Source organism: Tachypleus tridentatus, chromosome 13, assembly GCF_004210375.1.
Source record: "Tachypleus tridentatus isolate NWPU-2018 chromosome 13, ASM421037v1, whole genome shotgun sequence".
NCBI classification, from domain to species: Eukaryota; Metazoa; Arthropoda; class Merostomata; order Xiphosura; family Limulidae; genus Tachypleus; species Tachypleus tridentatus.
In genome coordinates, this window is record NC_134837.1 from 196208720 (window position 1) to 196231774 (window position 23055).

At 35.6% G+C, this 23055-nt stretch overlaps 1 protein-coding gene across 1 annotated transcript in view; it reads right to left on the bottom strand.

Moving 5' to 3' along the window:
- Nucleotides 1-914: 914 nt before the first annotated feature.
- The window catches only part of LOC143237949 (potassium voltage-gated channel protein Shab-like), a 112188-nt gene continuing 90047 nt past the window's right edge, over nucleotides 915-23055 (bottom strand). Inside the window, exon 7 of the mRNA XM_076477723.1 lies at nucleotides 915-3255. The gene's annotated coding sequence lies outside the window, so the exon portion shown is untranslated. The remainder of the gene's footprint in view (nucleotides 3256-23055) is intronic.

Consider the following 23055-nt stretch of genomic DNA (forward strand, 5'->3'; position numbering starts at 1 on the left):
ATCCTATAAAAGCAAATATTTTCGTTTATTACCACGTTACATTTATTTTTCATGACAATCACAGTCACAAACACAAAATGTCCAAATAGTAAATATTATTGTTATGTATGCTTTAGCATATATTAAGAAGATAGAATTTTGTCAAGAATTAAAACTTCATTGATGAACACTTTGCTGGATACGTTAACCATTAATTAAAACTCCGGTACGTTAACCATTCAAATGTCTTAACCATTAATTAAAACTTCATTGATGAGATAAACCATGCTTTTCTTGAAACTATGTATGATTAACTTATGTTTCATTTTCAGTTTTCAACTTTAAACTGTATACATAAAGGTCTTAATCTTCGAATTTAATACTTTGGCTCACTGTGTCTGAAAATACGTTTGACCAAATAAATAACAGAAGTCCTTCTCAATAGGTATAAATTGGAATTATCCAATCGGCGAGTTCTATGTTGCAGATTCTATGCTGTGCTAGCTTTTAAACAACCTATGCGCGTGATATCATAGTTGAACTCAGATTTGTGCAGACTTTGTTTCCTAAGCATCTGATGGAAAAACACACGCACGCACACACATTGTCTTTGTTCTTTTGTTTCAGAGCACCATGAACAAACGACTATCGACATAAAGGCTGTTAAAAAAAAAAATCCGAGCTCTTGAATTTTATACAAATAACAGTTGAGCTTCACCAGGAGGTTTCCTGAACTGTTGGGAATGTCACGTTCCTCAGAATCCGTAAGAGGCCACTCGGAATGACGAAGTAGTGTTCTTGAACAATCGCCTATCACAAACACTGATTGGATAATTAAAACGAAACGCTAAACGGCAGCGAGTTTAAGTCCAGTGATTGTATTCACATATAAAATACGTTTAGTTGTAATCATTAATTGGTTAAAATTATTTTCCTTTTTTTTCGCTCGTTTTACATTCTGGTCTTTAATGTTATGGATATGCTGTACACGCAATCGGTGATTTTGGAAATTTTATAATTGTCTCGAATAGCCTATCTTCAAGCCGACCAAACCCATACTAGGAGATCGCCTATTAGGCATACACAGTTAACTGCGCTACATATGTAATTTAATTCTGTAACAATAACCAACATTGAAACGAAGACTATGTAACTGCTTAATTATTTCACTTTGTATTTATAACAAAATTCTTAAGGCAATCAGTGACCCAAGAAAGTAGGAAGCAGCCGAAATATTGAAAATGGTTGGAGAAGCAGTTGAAACGTCGATAGTAATTGAAAAAAAGTTGTTGTGATTGGAGAAACAGTTGAAACTTCAATAATCATCGAAGAACACGTTGGAATACTGACAATGATTGTAGGGACAGCTGGGGCATATATAATGATTTATAACAAATGTGGCAGGGACTGATGTTGGAGAAACAGTTGGTGCGTTGAGGTTGCATGAAAAAGTTTTAAAACTTCCGTAGTTGATTATAACTAGTTACTTGTTACACACCTGTATGTGTAAAAAAATCGCAGGTTAAGACAAACATCAGTAATAGTTCGTAATGTCTAGAAAGAGGAATAGAGCACAGTGTATATGAACAATCACCCTCAAAATTAAACATCTGATAAAATATACATTGCCATTAACTGAAAAATAACGTGCATTCATTCACTATAAAACATTGAACTCGTTACGCCTTCAGTGTCCAGTATAATAAGTAGGTGGCAATTTACAATTAAACTGGACGAAAACTGAAATATATGAAAGCATCGACTGTTTTAAGCATGTTGTTGAAGATACTTCCTACATTAAATATATTGATAAAATAGGAAATTTTCTAACAATGAAAATTCGAATATTTATAATTACAAGAAAGTCCAGTATTGGCTTAACATTGAATACAGTTTACCGAGAATAGGTCATAATATTTTTGTTCTTAAAAATTATATTTTCCGTTAGTTGTAAAGTTTGGCATTATAATAAAAGATATTCATTTAAAAATCATTATTTAGGCAATAGTTGAATAAATATAACATACTTCATGTCTTTTGTGTAACTATAAAAATATGTTATAAGAAGAGCCTGCTGTGTTAAATATCGGTCACAAAAAAAAAACAAAAAACGCAAGATGTGTTTGGGTCATCTGTTTCGGAGACCCGAAAAAGGTCGTGGTCGAACAGTTTGCCAGGTTGATAAGACACGAAGTAAACTGGTATAAGAGTGGCTGCACTTGTGATGATCTGTTGTCCGAGAAATCTTGAAGGTCGTGGTTAAATAACTTGCCAAACAGATAAGACACGAAGTGAGATAAGAGTGGCTTGCCGCTGGACTATATATGTTTATATATATTTCGTCATGTCCAGTGGCGACTCGCAGAAAGAGACAGCGATATTTTTAACCTCACCTCAAAACACTGAAACAAGTTTTAACTTTAGGTGTCTCGACTTATTTATACTTTTTTTTTTTAATAGCTGCAAACACGTTGACAAAGGCGACGCGTCAATCTATGCTTAGTTATACTTTGAACCATAAAACTCTAAAATAGTCTCAATTTAAAGTTAAGTCGTGGCACTTTATGACCTAGCCGCTCCATATCAGTAAACGAAATTCACTTTTAATTATTTATATCCTTAAAAACACTGAGTGAACAACAAGAGAATCGTCACACGTGTGCCAGCTCTTGATGAAAGTGACCCTTCACGCAAAGGTTTGTTAAAATGATTTCACTGGTTGTGTTTGAACTTAGATTTTGATTGGCTCCATTAATTGTGCGGCCAACTTCAATAACCTTGTTAAGCTCGGTAAGAAGGTTCGGATCTTCACCCAGAAGTTGAAAAGATCCGAGAGGTACTATTGCTCATTTTTTACATCGGCACCAGATGCCACCTCCATCAATGGTATGGAGCATTACAAGTTTTAGTGTTTTTGCTACAAAGAATGTTGCGCCCAGAGCAAAAATAAAAACATTATGGGTATTAATATAAAAAAGTAGAAATATTTTATCAGTTCAAAATCTTCGAGAAGGCCTAGTCTCCTTTCCTCTCTTTCGACGAGCCGTCACTGATCGAGTTAGTTTCCGAAGTAAGAACAGAACAAAAAGTTCAATCAGGTATTTATGGGTTTTATGGCTGGTGTTGTAGGTCACAACCAAGAAAGCACCAGTGTAACGTTTACAACAGTTTCCAACGCTATGCGTAACAGGATTAGTTTTGGTGCTTACCGGTAAAGGCGATGGGCTTGGAGATTCATTCTAATAACAACGACAAAACAAAAAAGGTCCAGGGTCACTGAAAAAAACAAAACAAAAAACAACACTCAGAAAATCACAGAAAATACAATTCAGGTGACGTTTTTAAAAATCACACTCAATGATAATTACGTATATGAAAAGTTGTATTAAGTTCACTATGCTGTATTTTATTATAATAATAAAGAAACGTGGAGGAGGAATATTATTAAATGCTCCGTAAAACTTGCATCCTGATGAGATATTCCAACCTCTATTGTAGTATTATGAACTTCCAGTTTAGTTAGGAAGCGAGGCAATGTTATGGAGGTTTAATAGCATACCAGAATTTTCTCGCCAATGTTTTGAAGTTAGATGTCTTCCAGCAACTCCGTACACACAAGTACCAACATACTTAACAGTAGTAAAAAAAAAAACAAAAAAAAACGTGATGCACAGAATACAATTGCAAATGAACTAATATATTAAATTAATAAAAACATCGACCAAATCTTTATACAACAACAGCATATAAAACACTATGAAACAGTTCTAAACGTTACCTCAAACTCTGAAAAAGGAGAAAATAACCATATTATAGAAGCCATCAAAAACATAACCGATGATTTGATTAAATAATTTCAGAACCCGTGAAACAGTCAATACAGCATTACTACAGTCATAATAATATTGTAAAGAAACTACTTCTATCACACTTTACAACAGTTCATGGGCTCATTTGTCAGATAAACATACAAGTTCAACACGTCAGTATCCAAGATAGTCTTGCTTCCAAGAGACACGAGGCTTGGGATGTATTAACTGGTGAAAGTACCCGACCCCTGGACAGAAGTTATGAAAATTCATGATTAATGAAAAGTTATCTGAGAATATGAAAAGTTGCTTCCCTTATACGTGAGCGCAGATAGCCCTTGCGTAGCTTTGCGCGAAATTAAAAAGAAACAAAAACCAAACCCTTATATGTGTAACGGATTTAATATTATTTGAATATTTATGTTTGTTTCAGTTCAATATATATTTATAAATGTATTTAACCTATATTATTCAATGTGTATTGCACACGTCTCACCTGTTCTCTTAATTTGCAAAAGATTCTTGAGCGCAAGAATCAATAATGCACGATGTACGTAAAATACTAGTGGTTGCCATTATTGTTGCTAATTGAGCTTTCTAGAACCTCGCTTTAAAGTTTATAAATCGCAACACACGTAGAAACGCTTTAATAATAATACTGGTTTCCTAGAGTCAGTATACTATAAACCTTGAAAACTATAATTGTGACAAATTCCCGCTTATTAACCGGGAAACTACAGATATTTGACCGGGAACGTTTATAGATTTCGAACATTAGAAACCGTTCAACTTCAGAGAATTAACTTCGAACCTTAGTATTTCTGAGAAGATACAACATAATTTCAGCGGAAAAACTCATGTGGGGACAGCGAGAGATAATTTGTTGGTTAAATGATCTGTACCGATATCAACACAAAATTAATTCGTTCGTTGTGAGCCATCGATAAAATATTCAGTTACAGATCAGAGAGAAGACTCATTACTGTTTGTAAAACTGTTGTACATAAAGCATTATTTGTAAAAACTATTTGTAATAACCGTTATTACATGTGATAAATTGTATAGTTATATTTAATTAAAATATATTTGTGTTTAGAAAGAAAATTGCTTGTATTAATCTTGTTGGAAAATATCATAAATTTGATACCTATTTACATTCAATTAACTTCTGTATTTAATTTCTAACTTCCCGCTTTTTGAAATCATAATATGTAACATATGTAATTGTAAAAAAGAAAAATACAGAAACTGCAAAACACAAAATGTGACCCCGTAAGTTTTCATATGTCTTGGCACGGACCCAAAGAAACCGAAGGTTTCGATCAACATAAAAGATCAAATAACGAGGGTTATTCTGAAAATAAAATAAATTCATGTAAATAATAACATGAAATGCCAAATTTGGTGAAGATCCATCAAAGGGTCGAAGTAGTTATAAAAAGAAAGTAAATACACCCATAATAACTGCAAAACGTAAGACAGAAAATTCAGGACATATCAACTTAAATAATAACCAATGTCTTGGTTATAAAATATACTGATTATACATAGACTTAAAAAGGTAAATTGGGAGGAAATAACCCAAACAGGTAGTATTGTTACAACGTATAAAACAACCTTATCTGTAACACAGATAACAATTAAAAAAAACTATTTTAATAAATATCCATATTTATATTCGATCTCGAGTTCCATTACAATAAATCAAATACAATTACATCTGTATGGAGTCACGGTGGGTTACACACAAATCCAGGTCTGCGATATATATTACATCTGGATGGAGTCGAGGTGCGTTACACATGGATCTTGGGTAATGATAAATATTAAATCTGTATAAAATTACGGTATGTGTCACACATGAAGAGCTAGAATAATATAATAGTTTTCTAGAATCACAGCTGGTTGAAGAAGACGATATCCTAGAGGTATATGGGTTTTGAAATTTGTGCAGACGTACTCTTCGTTATCTGCTCTAGCTATAAATTTAGAACTGATAAAGGTAAGGTAACACCACTTTCCGCAAACTCTGGATTATTGGGTATTATTAAGTACAAAGCTGCATAAAGTGCTGTGTTCTGCTTGCCTGGTAGATCGAACCCGGTTTCAAGCAGTACAAGTCCGCAGACAACGCTGTACAACTGGTGGCCACCTCCCGAACTATTAGTGTGATTGATCGTAACATAATAACCCTCCTAATGCTAAAAGGGCCTGTCTAGTAGTGGGATATGAACCTGTGACAGTGTCTGTGAGTTAGCGTATTTATTTGCACTTATTATTCTCAGAATATTCTGAAAAATGGAAGACAAACCAACACGAATTTTTTTTATTAAGTAACAACATCTGACGGAAAAACTACTAACAATGTAAAACCAGAATCAATATTTCTAAATTTTTTTAATTAAGTGTAGCACGTACACTACAAAAAAACAACTGCCATGACCACCTTGCTTTACGTCATCAATTGGATGACGTGTCTGCTTACGTTTTCGGCCTTTAATTAAAGAACCCCTGAAAAGATAAGGTTTACTCAGCAAACTTACTAAGCACCGAATTGGGATACAATAAACACAGTGGTTAGTTGTGATGTGCTATTTATAACATCAATTTTCATGAAAAACGATTGTTATGGTGTGAACTCATTTAAATAATCAAACTGAGTCATTAAGAATTTTGCTTGAGTTACTCATAAATCAGAATTTTTGGATAAAGTCTAATGAGATTATTCCTTTATCTTTGTTATTTTATTTTAATTAACTTTACTGTCATTCAGTAGATGATATAAAAAAATTAAAGATTTGGCTTTCCCTTTCTGTTAATAGTTTACGTGGTATTTAAGTTGGAACACTGAGCAAAGGCTTAGGACTTAGTATTTATTTAAAGAATCCATTGTACAGGGACTTTTAAGCAGAATAACAAATCCATATATAAGGTATCATTCAACTCGAGATGTAAAGTTAGATGGTAAGTTTTGCAAAATAAAATATTTATATTCGTTGAACGTTTTATGTCAGTTATTTTCATTTCTGGTCTTGATTAATCTATAAAGTGACTCATGACAAATTTTTCCCTCATTGTAGTTTAGTAAATTACATATTAGGTCCACTAAAAATCACAACTAAAACTTGAAAAGAAATGAACGTTCAATCCAATTGCTGTTTAATCAAGCGTTGCCTATAAATGATTTGTGAATGATTATACATTGTAACCTTTCCTCTTATTTTGTTAGGTAACGACTGTTCCGTCCCTTGTCAACTACTGTTGAATTATCTTTCACAGTAATGTCTAAAAGTTAACAACAAACTGTTTGATGAGTACTAAAAATTAAAAATACAGATTAGTTACAATGAAACCCGCTTTACTGTAATCAACGAGAGAAATCTTATGAGGACTTGCAGATCACCTGTACATAATTTGTAAACTGTAATGGGGAAGGCCATAAAAATGACAGGTTGAGTAGAAGAACAACAGGATGGATGAAAGATGGGTTGAGACTTCATGTAGGCCAAATGTTTCCAGAAGCGTGGTATTCAGGTTCTGTAGACAAACAATTTTGCCTAGAGATGTTTCCAAGACCGTTCTAAAGATACAACAGTTCTAGATAACTATTACTACCCTAAACTACCAGATGTCATATCGCTAACCAACTCACACGAGGGCTAACTACAGCCACAGGAAGATGTTTATCGATGATGCTCAATGAGAGGACTTTGTATTAAATGTCCAGTGGCTAGAGTCCTGCTAACACCCTTCTTCAGGGTGTGATATTCTGTTGTTTTTTTTCGTTTATTCTGATGTTGACAACATTTGGAATGGGATTATAATCATTTGTGCAAAGTTCTCTTCGCGGATGAGTTATGACTTTGCATGGTGACCAATTCTCGACGAAGACTAGCGCGGAGAAAGCGAGAACTTCGATAGAATCCCTCAAATACCATAAAACTGGGTCATAACAGAAAGGGTGGTGTCCTGATCTCTAGGCACGATCCATGATTAACAGCTGTACAGGTTTCTATATCTGCCTTTGTGTCGCAGAACAAACAAGTGCTCACCTTCAAAGATGAGATCCTTCGATCTATACTAGTCTTTTTATAGAAACTGTTCGCCTTAATTTCATTTTAACGGATGATAATTTGTTACACGGGACTCGAGCTGGTATATTAACACCTGAAAGACGAAGAAATCGCTTGTCAGATAAGCGAGATCAGATAAACAGTAGAGAGCATGTCCGAGATGCTCTGCAGAAACGAGTTTCCACTCATCAACCATCTCTAAGAACTCAGATGTGGCCTTGTTCACGAGTATAATTTTTTCCTCGGAACTTGCGAGATAATCTTACTTGTAGCACAAGAAGACACCACGAGACTTTATTGTTGTGAGATTTATCACACATTTTATTAAATGCGTTCTGCTAATTACAGTGGATGCTCAATTCTTGAGATCTCGTATTTTATCGTCATTACCTAAGAGAAACTAATGCCACTAATTTTCCTCTATGGCTTTATTCATGAGTCATGGAACGGCTAGTCTCTACCTTGATGTTAACAACATTCCTTTAGAAAGTTTTAGAGACATCTGTTTGTATATGTTTGTTATTTAACTTCTGGATAGCACATTGTGTAACACTTGATCGTCTTACTTGGTTTGAGTTTCGCGCGGATACACGAGGGCTATCTGCGATAACCGTTCCTAATTTAGCAGTGTAAGACTAGAGGGAAGGAGGCTAGTCATCATCACCCACTCTTTTACTAACAAAGAGTGGAACTGACCTCACATTATAACGCCCTCCCAACTGATAATGGCGTAAATGTGTAGTGGGATGGGAATTCGAACCCGAGATTCCAATCGTCTGACCATTGCGAGCCTACCAGTTAATCTCATAACAGAAAGAATGTGTGTGCAAGGTGTCGATAAACGAGTTGTTTTAACTTGAGAACTGTTCATTCAATTCTGACGATAGTGAGTCGTGGTTTTTATATTCTATTTTTAATTAATTTAATTTATTGTGAAATAATTCTTTTTTATTAATTTTGCACAAAGCTACACGAGGGCTATCTGCCCTGGCTGTCCCTAATTTAGCAGTGTAAGACTATAAGGAAGGCAGTTAGTCATCACCACCCACCGCCAACTCTTGGGTTACTCTTTTACGAACGAACAACATTTATAATATTATGATGCCCCCACGGCTGAAAGGGCGAGCATGTTTGGTGCGATGTGGATTCGAGCCCACGACCTTCAGATTACGAGTCAAACGCCTTAGCCCACCTGGCCATGAAATAATTCATCGCTTATTTTCGTTTTAAATGCATTTATTTTGTTGCTTAATATTTTGGGTCATCACTTTTACACACAGTCTTTTCGGGTGTTTTTACCTAATTTCGTAAACAGCATCACACATAGCAAAAGAAACACAAAAAACTGTATTGTACACCAAACTCAAATAACACAACATTTTGTCATTTCCTAAAATACAAATTTTTACGAGCCTTCGCTCTTCAGAGGTTCTACCTTATCTTCTAGTTAACGATACCCCCAAAAAAAAAAAAGAAGACAAATTAGCACAGAATAGGATACGGTGGCAATTCAGAGACATTACCTAATATCCTTCAAATAAACAATATCCTTAGTAACCCAGCTCTACTAACTTTAACCTAAAGCTTTGCCATCGATAAGTGTGCTGTCAACCAACAGAGGTGGTTAGTGTCCACTAAAGTACGTGTAAGGTGAAATATCAAGTAACCAGACTTGTAAGAACAAACTACAGTAACTATCCGGGTAAAACTTAGAAATAAAACTAGGCTTTAAAAAAACAGGGAATTGTTACCGCAACTGTTACATTCTATAGAAGCGCTAATATCGGGAAATTAGTGATAAATTGTCATCGTAACTACACGAAATAAATGTTGAACTGTATTACAGTAGCTCATAAAATACCATCTAATACTAATCTACGAAAAACATACTATAATATGTATAATGGATTTAACTACAACAACCAAACAGGAAACGTATAATCAAATTCTAAGTGGTCGTCAACTAATGCTTGTAATGTTTGACGCAATGCATCTCAGAATATTTGCCCCATATTTTTCACTAACTGAATGGCTCTACAATTTTCTATGACAATCCTTCTGTCATACAATTTTCATAGGAACAAGAGGAAGGTTTTTACTAGTAACTACAAACAAGTTACCGCGTTACCTCTAGGTGGTTAAGGTACTCGACTCGTAATCCGAAGATCGTGGGTTCGAATCTCTGTCACAAACATGCTCGCCCTTTCAGCCGTGGGGATGATATAATGTGACGGTTAATCCCACTATTCGTTGATAAGAGTAACCCACGAGTTGACTGTGGGTGGTGATGACTAGATACCTTTCCTCTAGTCTTACACTGCAAAATTAGGGACGGCTGGCGCAGATTGCCCTCCTGTAGCTTCGCGCGAAATTAAAAACAAACAAAACAACGTTACCATTTTCGCTGCTACGCTTACAAATAAATCTTGCAATAAACACAAGAAAAACAGACTAAAAGAAAAACGTAAAAATACATTTTTTACTTATCTGAAACTTGAAACTGTTCAATTTTGGGAAGGTAAAGAAGGGGAATAACCTTTATTCGTGGTCATACAAAATTCATACGTATGTACATACATACATAATACTCCTCTGGCAGTGAAAGAGAGTTAAAAAACCAACTCAGAGTTTCGAAGTGTCAACTTTGACCTTGCTACTGACTCGTCCGATACATCCTTTCGCTCTTTTGCTTATTCAAAAATGATTTTAGTTAGTGTTTTTTTTTAATAGAAGAAATTTTATCTCTAGTGTCAGCTGTACCTACATAAACACATCGACTCCCCCCGTTTCTTTGTGTCAGCTGTACAACGAGTATTTATGTTCTGTTCACATGAGGGGTCGAATTAAAAATTTATTGTTGTAATATTATCCTTGGGCCATGGGAGAGCATTTAACTAATATAATCGTTACTCATCTACGTACAATACAATTCATATGTTTTATGACAAAACTGCATACATTTTTCTTAAAGTACGGTTCCCTGCAACTTTGTCCATTTCTTTGAAACCTGAAATACTTTTAGCTTACGTAACGAATTGTAGCATACAAGATAGGCCCATAAAGTGACAACTCACTAGGACCATGGTCCAGAACTAAACTGATGAAACTAGCAATTATGTGCAAGACAATCTTGGAACACGAGGACTGAATGAACAGGTCAGAGATTCTTACGTTCAAGTTTTCAAGTTTAATTATCTTTAATTTTGAATACCAACCAGAATCACAGTAACCAGCTACCAGAACTAGCTAATACATAGGCAGTACAAACTCTATGATTTGAATAATTGAGTTTGACTGTCACTGTTATAACGCACCAACAGATGAAAGTTCTGAATATGTACAATGTAATTACATATCGAGCTCCAAACCCGCCAATACCTCGCCATTCTTTAAAACAGAAGGTTCATCAATAAATAAGAAACGTGGAGGTAATCGCATCCCTCACTTTAAACTGTTTAAACGTGTGTGCGTGTGCGTGTTCTTATATAAAACCGACATCGGGCTATCTGCTGAGTCCACCGAGAAGGATGAAAAGATGGAATGCACTTAGTCAACAGCACCCATCATCAACTCTTGGTCCGTTATAATGAAATAGTGGGACCTCACTGTTATTATACAACTAAGACTCCAACGTGAAGCGCAGGATTTGGGGTAGAAGTGACACGAACCATGGAACCTTTGGTTCATCACCAGGCACGTGAACCACTATATCATGGCCATCCATGATCCAGATCAAAATACCATAATGAGTCAAATACAAAGATGCATCCTTTATCGTCAAACAACGTACAGCCATCTACGTAGAAAACCTTTAGAATGTAACATTTAAAATACGATAGAGACACCTGATGTTATAAGTTCGCTGAAAACAAAATTCACTGAAAATATCAGAAATTAATTATTTGTGTATGTTATTAGAAATACCCTAATGTATTCAGAAAGTTTTCAGAATGTCAACATAGTATGGTTAATAATGCTTTTTAGAAACTTAGCTTATCTTATAATAATATTCCCAGCCAGATATGTAATAGATTTACTCACTCCATCAGGAGTTGCAATGTAACAAAAACCTCTGTTCTCTAGATAAATAAATATAATGAAATGGTAGATACTTGTGGCCAATCAAATGTTCATTGAATCACCAGGAGGCTTGCAAACACATTCTATATAAAATATCTTTCCCTATTCTTCGGTATAATGATGAAATGAAACATTGAGAAAAACAACAAATTCACTTCGACGTATTGATTGCAACCATGACAACAGGGAAATATTTATAAAACTGGACTCTGCGTTAAGCATTGAATATCTAGCATCTGTTCATGTTACTTATGAAGTCACTTTGTCACGACAGTTTGTTTTGTTTTTTCTGGATATGCGGGGAGGGGTAATGTTAGGCAGATTCTCAGAACTCAACACATTCTCGATAAAACTACGTCAAACTATGTCACTCTTAAAACCACCTGTTTTGAAAATGAACACAAAGAGTGACGTTTACAAATTGGCAATAATTAAAATATTTATTAAATTATATTCACTTCCAATCACAGTAATCTACCTACTTAGATCAAAAATTAAAATAAACTTGATAATGACCTTCGAATATTAAATTTACTGGTCTGACGTGTAACTATCGGAATCTATTATTTCACCAGTGGCGTCTCCTAGCAATTAAAGATATTTTGGCCGCTGTGTTCAAGTCTTGAAACACTGAACGTAGCAGACGTCTTCATCTGTTAAGAACTTGGATATTCCTTTTCTGTGATCAACTAAGCGTAAACTTTTATTTTACATGTAAGTTATGCTTACTGAAATAAAATGAAACTTGTGGCTAATCAGGTCAAATATTGTTTTTTTATAGTCATGTGTTTATAAATTGAGTTAATAAGGCCATATTAAGCTATAGCATCCTAACAAACAGGAGCAAATTAAGAAGTAACATATTTACACTTTAGAATTAGCTAGCTTATTATTTACTGCAAATACTTGTTTTAGGGTTAATCAGCTCACTACATACTAGACATACTTGTATTTGGGTTAGCTACATTACTACATACCAGACATACTTGTATTAGGGTTAGCTTGCTTAATACATACAAGATAAACTTCACAGTTAGTTTATGAATAGCATTAAATATATATACCGATATATTTATTAGCTACAAAAATAAATATTGTTAGATTGTATATTTTAAGATATTCCGTAATAATTAAAACATCACAGATAAATCGTATCATACGAATGTTGAGAGCTTCATTATAGGGTTTAGTTACAAAAATTCAAATGCAACACCACAGTTCTTTTCATTTTATGTGTTTCATTCCACAGCTGAAAAGGCCTTTTATTTCAGTACCAATATCTCGCCTGAAGATAAACCACTCTGTCCAACATCCCAGAACTCTTTTCCAGATAAACCACTCTGTCGAACATCCCAGAACTCTTTTCCAGATAAACCACTCTGTCCAACATCCCAGAACTCTTTTCCAGATAAACCACTCTGTCCAACATCCCAGAACTCTTTTCCAGATAAACCACTCTGTCCAACATCCCAGAACTCTTTTCCAGATAAACCACTCTGTCCAACATCCCAGAACTCTTTTCCAGATAAACCACTCTGTCCAACATCCCAGAACTCTTTTCCAGATAAACCACTCTGTCGAACATCCCAGAAACTTTTGTACATTGTATTATCTCAAGCGTCTCAATCCCTTGCTAGTTAGAACGAGTGTGTTACAGTGAAAAAAGTTTTAGAATTCTTAAAGTTACATCTAAAACAATTGCAGTCTGTAGTGTTACGCTTGTTGGCAAAAACGTTTTTTTGAGTTTCAACGTTGCAAGTCTAAAATTGTTTAGTGATGCTGGAACGCAACAAAACCTTTAAAATACAATAAATGCTTAACATGAACAGACTTAAGATATATTAAGACCTTTCTGCCAAAAACCTGCTTCGCTGAAATTTTGTTTCAAAGCAAAATCTTAAACTTAAATCCAGGAATAGTCACATTTAGATTAACAACATGTGGTATATCCAGGAATAGTCACATTTGGATTAACAATATATTGTCTTAATTTAATCCAGGCGTTATTTTTTCTCATTTAGCCAAGAAAATCAATCAATAAATGAAGTTTTATTACAAATATCTTTCCTAATGGTCAAGGTGCTCGATCCACAATCTGCGGACTGCGGGTTCGAATCCCATTACACGCTCGTCCTTTCAGGCGTGGGCGCGTTATAATGTAAGTTATATCACACTATTTGTTGATAAAACAGTAGCCCTACAATTGGTAGTGACTGTTTTCCTTCTAGTCTATTACTGCTAAATTAGGAATGGCCAGCGGAAACAGTTCTCTTGTGTAACTTTGCGTGATGTAAAGACAAGCTAACCTACACAGTGATAAAAAAACAACATATACAAACCAGATGGGTTCGTAATATTGTACACATATGCCATCAGAATACAGTAGCGAAAGTGATTCATATCAATAAGCGAAAGCCCTACATGAAGCACACCAACAAGAAACAATAACTCTGTGAAGAGACAGAGGATGCATTAATGATACAAAACAGTATCCAAAACAAAGGGAAACGAATCAGATGTACAATGTAGTTGTATTAAGTAGAGGACTCGCGCATAAAATACAAGTTATTAAACATTGTAGTGCTCGATGTCCCTTGTTACTCCCAACAATTCAGCCAAGTTACTTGTTCCTTACTTATATCTCCTCTCTTTTTCTACAACCCCTTACGTCTTTACGTCCATATCAGAACAGTGTTGGTCAAATCACAACCATCAGAACTTCATCGACATACTTGACTGTCAAAATATTATTTGATCACATTTTGTGAACACTGTAAAATCAATCCATCCAACAAAGTACATTTTTTCAGGAAATGGAATGACGGTCCAGAAGACGAAGTACACGTCAGCAGTTCAGTGTCATAAATTATGTATAGCTCCACAACACTGCTAGCTGAGTTGTGGCTCCAGTATTGTATTAACTCCCCCCCACACTAGCTTACTCCATATATCAAACATAACGTTATTCTCTCTGATGTCGTTAATCGCTACTAAACACTTTGTTCATTTGTAATTAGTATAGAACCCTAGTTTAACTCATTCCGGTGTTAGTTGTCCAATGCTCATTTCAACTTTAGATATGGTACTGCTTCTCAGCAGAGAGTTTCGAGCAATGTTGTATTGATGGAGTGTACAGAGAGAAGCTTCCCCGTACAAAAAACCTTCCTGAAATACAGTATTTTCAGTTTTATCGATTTTGTAATTATCCCCCTTACCGTGGAAAGGCCTGGTTTCGAGCACCTATATGTTCGCTAGAGCAACTTCATACCGTTACGCATCTTACTGTTGTCAATGTAACATTCACACCTCTGTTAACAGAGTAGTTGGACAACCTGTGCTCGACATTCGTTTATCCCCACTTCTGAAGAGTTTCCTTTTTGGTTTGTTTCTACTTCGACTACTTCTGTTATTAATAGTTCATGTTTCACTACCCCCCTCAGAGTTTGCACACCCTCCTACTAAAACATTAATTATTTATATAATTTTTTGTATAGAGTATCCTTGAACATTGATTTCTATACACTTATTATTCGGTATTTAGTGAAATAATTCTGCTACTGCTTTGAATTTCCGCAAAGCTACACGAGGGCTGTGTGTGCTAGCCGTCCCTAATATAGCAGTGTAAAACTAGGGAGAAGACAGCTAGTCATCACCACCCACCGCCAACTGTTGGGCTACTCTTTTACCAACGAATAGGGGAATTGACATTCACTTTATAACGCCCCTACGGTTGAAAGAGCAAGCAAGTTTGGTGTGATGGAAATTCGAACCCGTAACTCTCAGATTACGAGTCAAGCGCTTTAATTAACTAGCATAGGGAGCCAAATATATCAGAAATGCTCGTTTCATTTTTCTTTGTTTGTGGATTATTTGTGCTTGTTGTTTATTGTGAGGAATTTAGGATTTCGGTTTCACAAACTCTAAAGCTTACAACTGTTCTCGTACAAAGGAAAAAAAATCCAATAAAAGGTTATTTAATATTATTATTGATGATACCCCTTATTTTACGGTTGGAGGTTTTATAAGCTTTCATTTTAACGGACTTAAATGAAACAATGCATTAGGAACCGACCTTTTTCCCGCGTTTTAAGTCTTATTCCAAGTTACGCCATTTTTTTTTATTAAGTTGATTTACGAATACCATGTCTTAAACGTGTAAAGACAAAAACAACATCTATTCTAATCATTTTTTACTCATATTCCTATGTCACGTGAGATTCTACCCAAAACAAATTTGATAATTCATACAGTTGCAAGCAGGGGTAGATAACTGTGTGTAGGCTGAAGGCTACACGAAATAATCCACTGGTTGCTTCCACAGTTTGTTTTAACACATTAATACCGAATCAATTTTATCTGTTTAAACACTCAATATTTTATTTACAATGGTAAACAGATATATAAGCAGCTTATTTATAGATCTTTTATTTATAATTTCGCGAAAAACTACAAGAGGGCTATCTACGCTAGCTGTCCCTAATTTAGTGCCGCCAGTGGCACAGCGGTACCTCTGCAAACTTATAAAGCTAGAAACCGGGTTTCAATACCGATGGACAGGGTACAGATAGCCCATTGTTTAGCTTTGCGTTTAATTCCAAACAAACAAACTCTAATTTAGTAGTGATAGATTAAGGGGTAAGACAGCTAGTCCAAACAACCTACCGACAACTCTTTTGCAATTCTTTTACCAACAAATACTGGGATTGGCTATTACATTATAATGTTCCCATAGCTGAAAAATGGTGAACATGTTCAGTGACAGGGATTCAAACCCAAGGATTATAAGTCAAGTGTCCTAACCACCAGATTATGACCAGCCAGTGGTTCAATGGGAAATCAAAACGATGGTTAAACAAGAACGCTTTAGTTTGCATAATTTTAAACGATTACTAAACACTAAACTTAACAAATTTGAGAGTATTCCTTACACACACGCATTTAATATCTGCTACCAAAAACACTCGAAAAATGTGCTCCAACTTAATGCATTATTTACGTGTACCAAACAATGCCCTTATGAGGCATGTTAACGAACAGCTTATAAACCACTAATGTTTCTGTGAAGATTCAAGTTTCATTCTTATTTTATCTCTGAAACTACATGTACATCGTTTCCTAGCAGCAGTATCTTGTCGACCAATCACGAGTAATGTTCTAAAATATTCCAAATCACGATTACCCCTTTCAGTCGTGGGGGGCGTTATAATGTGACGGTCAATCCTACTATTCGTTGGTAAAAAGTAGTCCAAGAGTTGGCGGTGGGTGGCGATGACTAGCTGCCTTCCCTCTAGTCTTACACTGCTAAATTAGGGAGGGCTAGTGCAGACAGCCCTCGAGTAGCTTTGCACGAAATTCAAAACAAACCAAATCAAATCACGATGAAAAAGGAACCGTGGGTTAAAATATGCGAAATAAAGCTATGTTAAAGAAAACTGGCGTTTAACAACTTCATTTCAAATATAGAACCACTATGAACCCCCTGACATCGTGGACTCGTAGGTGGGTTTCGTCCTTTGGTTAATGTGATCTTCCTAGCAAATACACTGTACTGTTTACTGCGTCGTGCCTGTATTAGAAGATTATTAATTATCAAAGAATAGCTTATTTAAAATAAGTAAATTATGTCGCCAATTTCATTTCATGTTGTCATAATAGTTCAAAAAAGTTCTCACAAAAACTGATTGTTGTGTGTGTGTGCGTGCGACGATGTTCAGCCTATTTCTAAAGGCTCGGCATGGCCAAGTGGTTAAAGCACTCGACTCATAATCTGAGGTTCGCGGGTTCGAATCCCCGTTGCACCAAACATGCTCGTCCTTTCAGTCGCGCGCGGGGGCGTTATAAAGTTACGGTCAATCCCACTATTCGAAATTCAAAAAACAAATAAATATACCAATTGTGTACGTTACAATCTCAATTACACCCACTTTGTAGCTAAATATAGTTTCTACATTACAATTACAAGGGACTGAAGTGTTAATTGTTAAATACACTGTCACAGAACCTTAATAGCCATGTTTAATTTCACTGATAGTTTGTATACATATTACTTGCATTCTATAATATTCATATACACGCTGATACACATTTCTTCCATTCTATAATATTCATGTAGACGCTCACCTTAAAGATTTCGGTGGATACACACTCCAATATTTTAATTACTTAAAGAATCGATTTTTGTGCAAAGAAACCAAAGTTCCGTGGAACTGTTATTAGTTACTTATATCAACATGGATGTAAAATCTTTATCTAGGTTCATGCATTAAACACTCGACCAGAACACTGGACTTGAGGTTTTCTATCGATGTATAACACTTAGTCCACTTGACCAATCACAGTAAAGTAAGCTGCAAACGGGCACTTGTGTCTAAGGTACGAGATCTTTCAATGTTCAAGAGCAGCTTTCAATTTGGGTTTATTTTTTTCCTGTCACAATTTACTGTGAAATGTTGAGCCAGTTGTGGTAAGATTCCAAATTTGGGAAAAGGAAATAAAAAAAACTTAACGAAACTTGACCGCTTCTGTGCAGTTGAAAAGTCCTTTGCTGTCGTCGTCAAAACAAGTTTGTGCAGCTGGCCAAATCTTTATTAATACCCGTTAAGTTGACTGTTTGCAAAAAAACATGTTTAATACTTCACGATCACCTAACGGATCTTCGTTTTTGGTTTGTTGTCTAATAATTCGGTTGAACTGAAGTAAGTTGTTAGAATAATTTGTTCAAGTATGCTAATTTGAACACTATTGCACGGAATTTGAAAACTAATTTTTGGCTTGAGTTTCGCGCAAAGCTACACGAGGACCATTTGCGCTAGCCGTCCCTAATTTAGCAGTACAAGGTTAGAGGGAAGGAATGTAGTCTTCATCAACCCACCGCCTACTTTTTTTTACCGACGAATAGTGAAAATATTATTTATAGGCTTAAGATATCTTATCGAGATAATAACAAAAACAACTTCTCTCTTAGAGCTCAGGGGCAATTTCTTTACTAGCCAATAACGACAATAACTTTGTTGTAACAAAGTGCATTTGTGTACGGAGCTGGAATAAGAAAAACATCCGAACAGCTGTTTAAAAATTCTGTGCAAAAGATCAACCGCAAAGCCTGAATCTGAGTGGATCAGGGTATTCTAGGCCTCCCCCTCGTTTACTGATGTTGCTATCCTTCATATAGCACTTTCTATATCTTAATTTACTCTTAATGGTTAGATGTGAGAATTATGCGTTTGTTGATAGTCTCACTCATATACTAACCTCTGTCAAGGCCATGTCCTTTTATGTACATTTTGTATTGTGTACACTTTTCTTAATTGTGTGCGTGTCTATACATATAGTCAACACGTTGTAAACAATTTTATATGTCGCAACATATTCACTTGGTAGTTTATTGTGAGAATATTATACAAAAAATACCCTATTTAACACTTTAATAAACTATCCAAATTATATACAGCTTAAAATTAACGGTAGGTGGTCTCTTACGACACCTACAATAGATATTGATAATTAAGATGAACTTGGGCTCAATTTCATAGTGTATGCTTTCGCGGACTAAAGAACGCGATAATTCGTTCTTGAAGGTTTTCTGAAAATGGATCTTCGAATTACCTCAGACTGTCATGCTGTGCTTGTTTTTGATAGTGCAACAACCACAAACCATTAACAAATTTTTGTAGCATAGCCTGCACTACTTCTGAAATGCTGGATATTTACAGTAAACATGTGCTTTGTTCAGTGAAAGTTCATATACACTTTCAGTTGTCATATGCAGACAACTTTCGATAACTGGTTTTATATTCAACTGTACACTATAGAATAAGACTGTACAGCTCTTATGTTGCTTTTGTAGACCTACATTTTTGTGAATTATATTGCTGGGTTGAGGGAAGATTCACACTCTACACACAGTAGACTGCTGGGTTGAGGGAAGATTCACACTCTATATATAGTAGACTGCTGGGTCGAGGGAAGATTCACACTCTATATATAGTAGACTGCTGGGTCGAGGGAAGATTCACACTCTATATATAGTAGACTGCTGGGTCGAGGGAAGATTCACACTCTATATATAGTAGACTGCTGGGTCGAGGAAAGATTCACACTATATATAGTAGACTGCTGGGTCGAGGGAAGATTCACACTATATATATAGTAGACTGCTGGGTCGAGGGAAGATTCACACTATATATAGTAGACTGCTGGGTCGAGGGAAGATTCACACTATATATAGTAGACTGCTGGGTCGAGGGAAGATTCACACTATATATAGTAGACTGCTGGGTCGAGGGAAGATTCACACTATATATAGTAGACTGCTTGCTCGAGGGAAGATTCACACTACACACAGTAGACTGCTGGGTTGAGGGAAGATTCACACTCTACACACAGTAGACTGCTGGGTTGAGGGAAGATTCACACTCTACACACAGTAGACTGCTGGGTTGAGGGAAGATTCACACTCTACACACAGTAGACTGCTGGGTTGAGGGAAGATTCACACTCTATATATAGTAGACTGCTGGAGGCCACTCTCCCTTACTTTTATCTGTATGATTCAATACTTTTTCTCTGACCGATAACATTTTTTGTTTGTTATTAATATTATTATTATCACAGAATAGAAAATTCTGAAATTAATCGAATCCTCCAACTGTGTTCATTTTTAGATGTCATCAGCACTTGCACTTCACGATATTGCAATAAAAGGGGCTGGGCGTTTAATCTATCGTATTACCCCTAAATAACGCCCCTTAGTATTTTTTCTATAAAGCTTACCTTGTGTCACAGCAATAATAATCCAATATAAACACTTTTAATACAGTAACTTATTTGAAAAAGGAAGAAAAACAAATACTTATTAGCGCCTCCCCCTTTACAGTTTGCAGCGCCCTCAAAAGCATAAATTATGGGCAATACGATATATGATAAAAGATAAAGTTGGCTGGATATTCAAATTAATAACAGGCATTTGTAAAATATTCGTGATTCATGTGTTGGGAGATGGGGGGGGGTCTTTATAAAATGTTAAATTATCCACAGTTCCTTCAGTATACAAGAAATCTGGTATGTAATTTAAAATAAGTGAATAGCTCATTCACTGTTTTGAACCCTCCAATGGCACAGCGTACTTACAACGTTGGAAACTTGGTTTCGACAACCGTGGTGGGCACAGCATAGATCACCCAATGTGTAGTGTGTACTTAATTACAAATAAACACTACATTGTTCAGAAATTTGTTTATTGTTATCATATCTCCAATTAACAAGACATGGTAACACGCGACGCAATACATGACGCAGATGCACGTTAGCCAATACAACATGTCTGTTTTTTCTCCGAACCACTAAATTACATATAAATAATAATAAAAAGCACTAAACCAGCTCATGTCACAAGCCCACCAAAGATCAATAGCACCGATCTACAATGAGACCTTGATACCAAAAATTTTATAGCTAAAGTTTATTGACAATGAAATCGGACAGTGATAATCCTGAACGTGACAATACATAACCCCTTTGTACTATTTCCAATATTTGTGTTTATTCACACAATGTTTAATTTGTTGAAATATCACCAGCACTTCTCTAACAATAAAGAAAGGGATATATCTTGATGATTTGAACCAGTTTGTCCACCCATCCATTTATCTACGACAGCACAAGTGACAACTTTGGTTTAGATATTGACTATTAAACGATTAACACTGTCGTTTGGTAGCCTAAGCAGACCAATCATACAAGCCCACAAGCATGAAGGGAATGTGCAAATAAGATATATAACCAAGCCCACCAGGTCAATAGTTGGATTTCAGCCAAATAACAGTTTCTTGATGTTGCTATGGTTTCTGATGCCTAACAAAAACGTTTTTTTTTAATATGTTAAAATTCGCCAACAGAGGGATAACTTTTCGAAAAGCGAAATCTAGACCTACAGTAATAAATTGTTGTACCATGAAGATAAATTTGGTAAACCAAAAACATGAATAGAAATACTCTGTCATATAAAATTAAAGGAAATTATGTTAAAGTTGAGCAAAAAAAAAAAAAGGACAGTTTATGTTTCACAAATACGTCAGTTATTCATGACCTTCGTTTCGACAGTTTGTTTGTTGGGTTTTTTAACTTCCTGCAAAGCTACACCAGGGGTATCTGCGCTAGCCGTCTCTAATTTAGCAGTGTAAGACGAGAGGGAAGGCAGCTAGTCATCAACACCCACCGCCAACTCTTGAGATATTCTTACTAACGAGTAGTGGGATTGATCGAACAATATAACGCCCCCCCCGGCTGAAAGGTCGAGCATGTTTGATGTAACGGGGATTCGAACCGGCGACCCTCAGATTACGAGTCGAGTGCCTCAATCACTTAGCCATGCCAGGCCCTTTCGACAGTTAAGGCATCATCGGGTATTAAGCTACTATTACCTTAGGATCTGTTAGATCGTACAGATTAAAAAAAAAAATTGTACTGTGTTCATGTAACTACTTCATAGGGTTTTGATGAACTTTCATCATAACTGAAATGGAGGTTCATTGGGTCCATGCGGGGGTACACACAAACTTTCAGTTTTGTACTTTGTTGTTTTTATGGACGTTTTTTTTTTCCGGTTGTTACCACTATTTCGTCCCATGTAAGTGGATCTTCACCAAATTTGGTATGGAGGTTGATTGGGTCCTTGGGGAGATATACAGAGTCTTTCAATTTTGAATTTTACTGGTTTTATGAGCGGTTTTTAAGTTTTCGTTGTTTTTTTTTTTTTTTTACAACTATATGTAAGGGAAGCAACTTTATGTCTTAAGATAACTTTTCATCGATCATGAATTTATAAAACGTCCGTCCAGGTGGCGGGTTCTCCATCTAATCTCAAATGTACTGAAAAACAAAATGAAAATATTACCATACGTAAGGGTAATCCTTTATAAACTGTGGCAAATTAAATGGGAAATTTTAAACACAAGAAAACAATTTTAAAAGGAACTTTATACCAGTGGAAAAGACATGAACTATCTGTAATGATTGTACTAAAATGGGTTAGACTTAACCAATTTGTTTTCACAAAACGTGAAACCTTTATAAATTATTATATCGTGATATGTAAAACGTATTTCTTTGTCGTC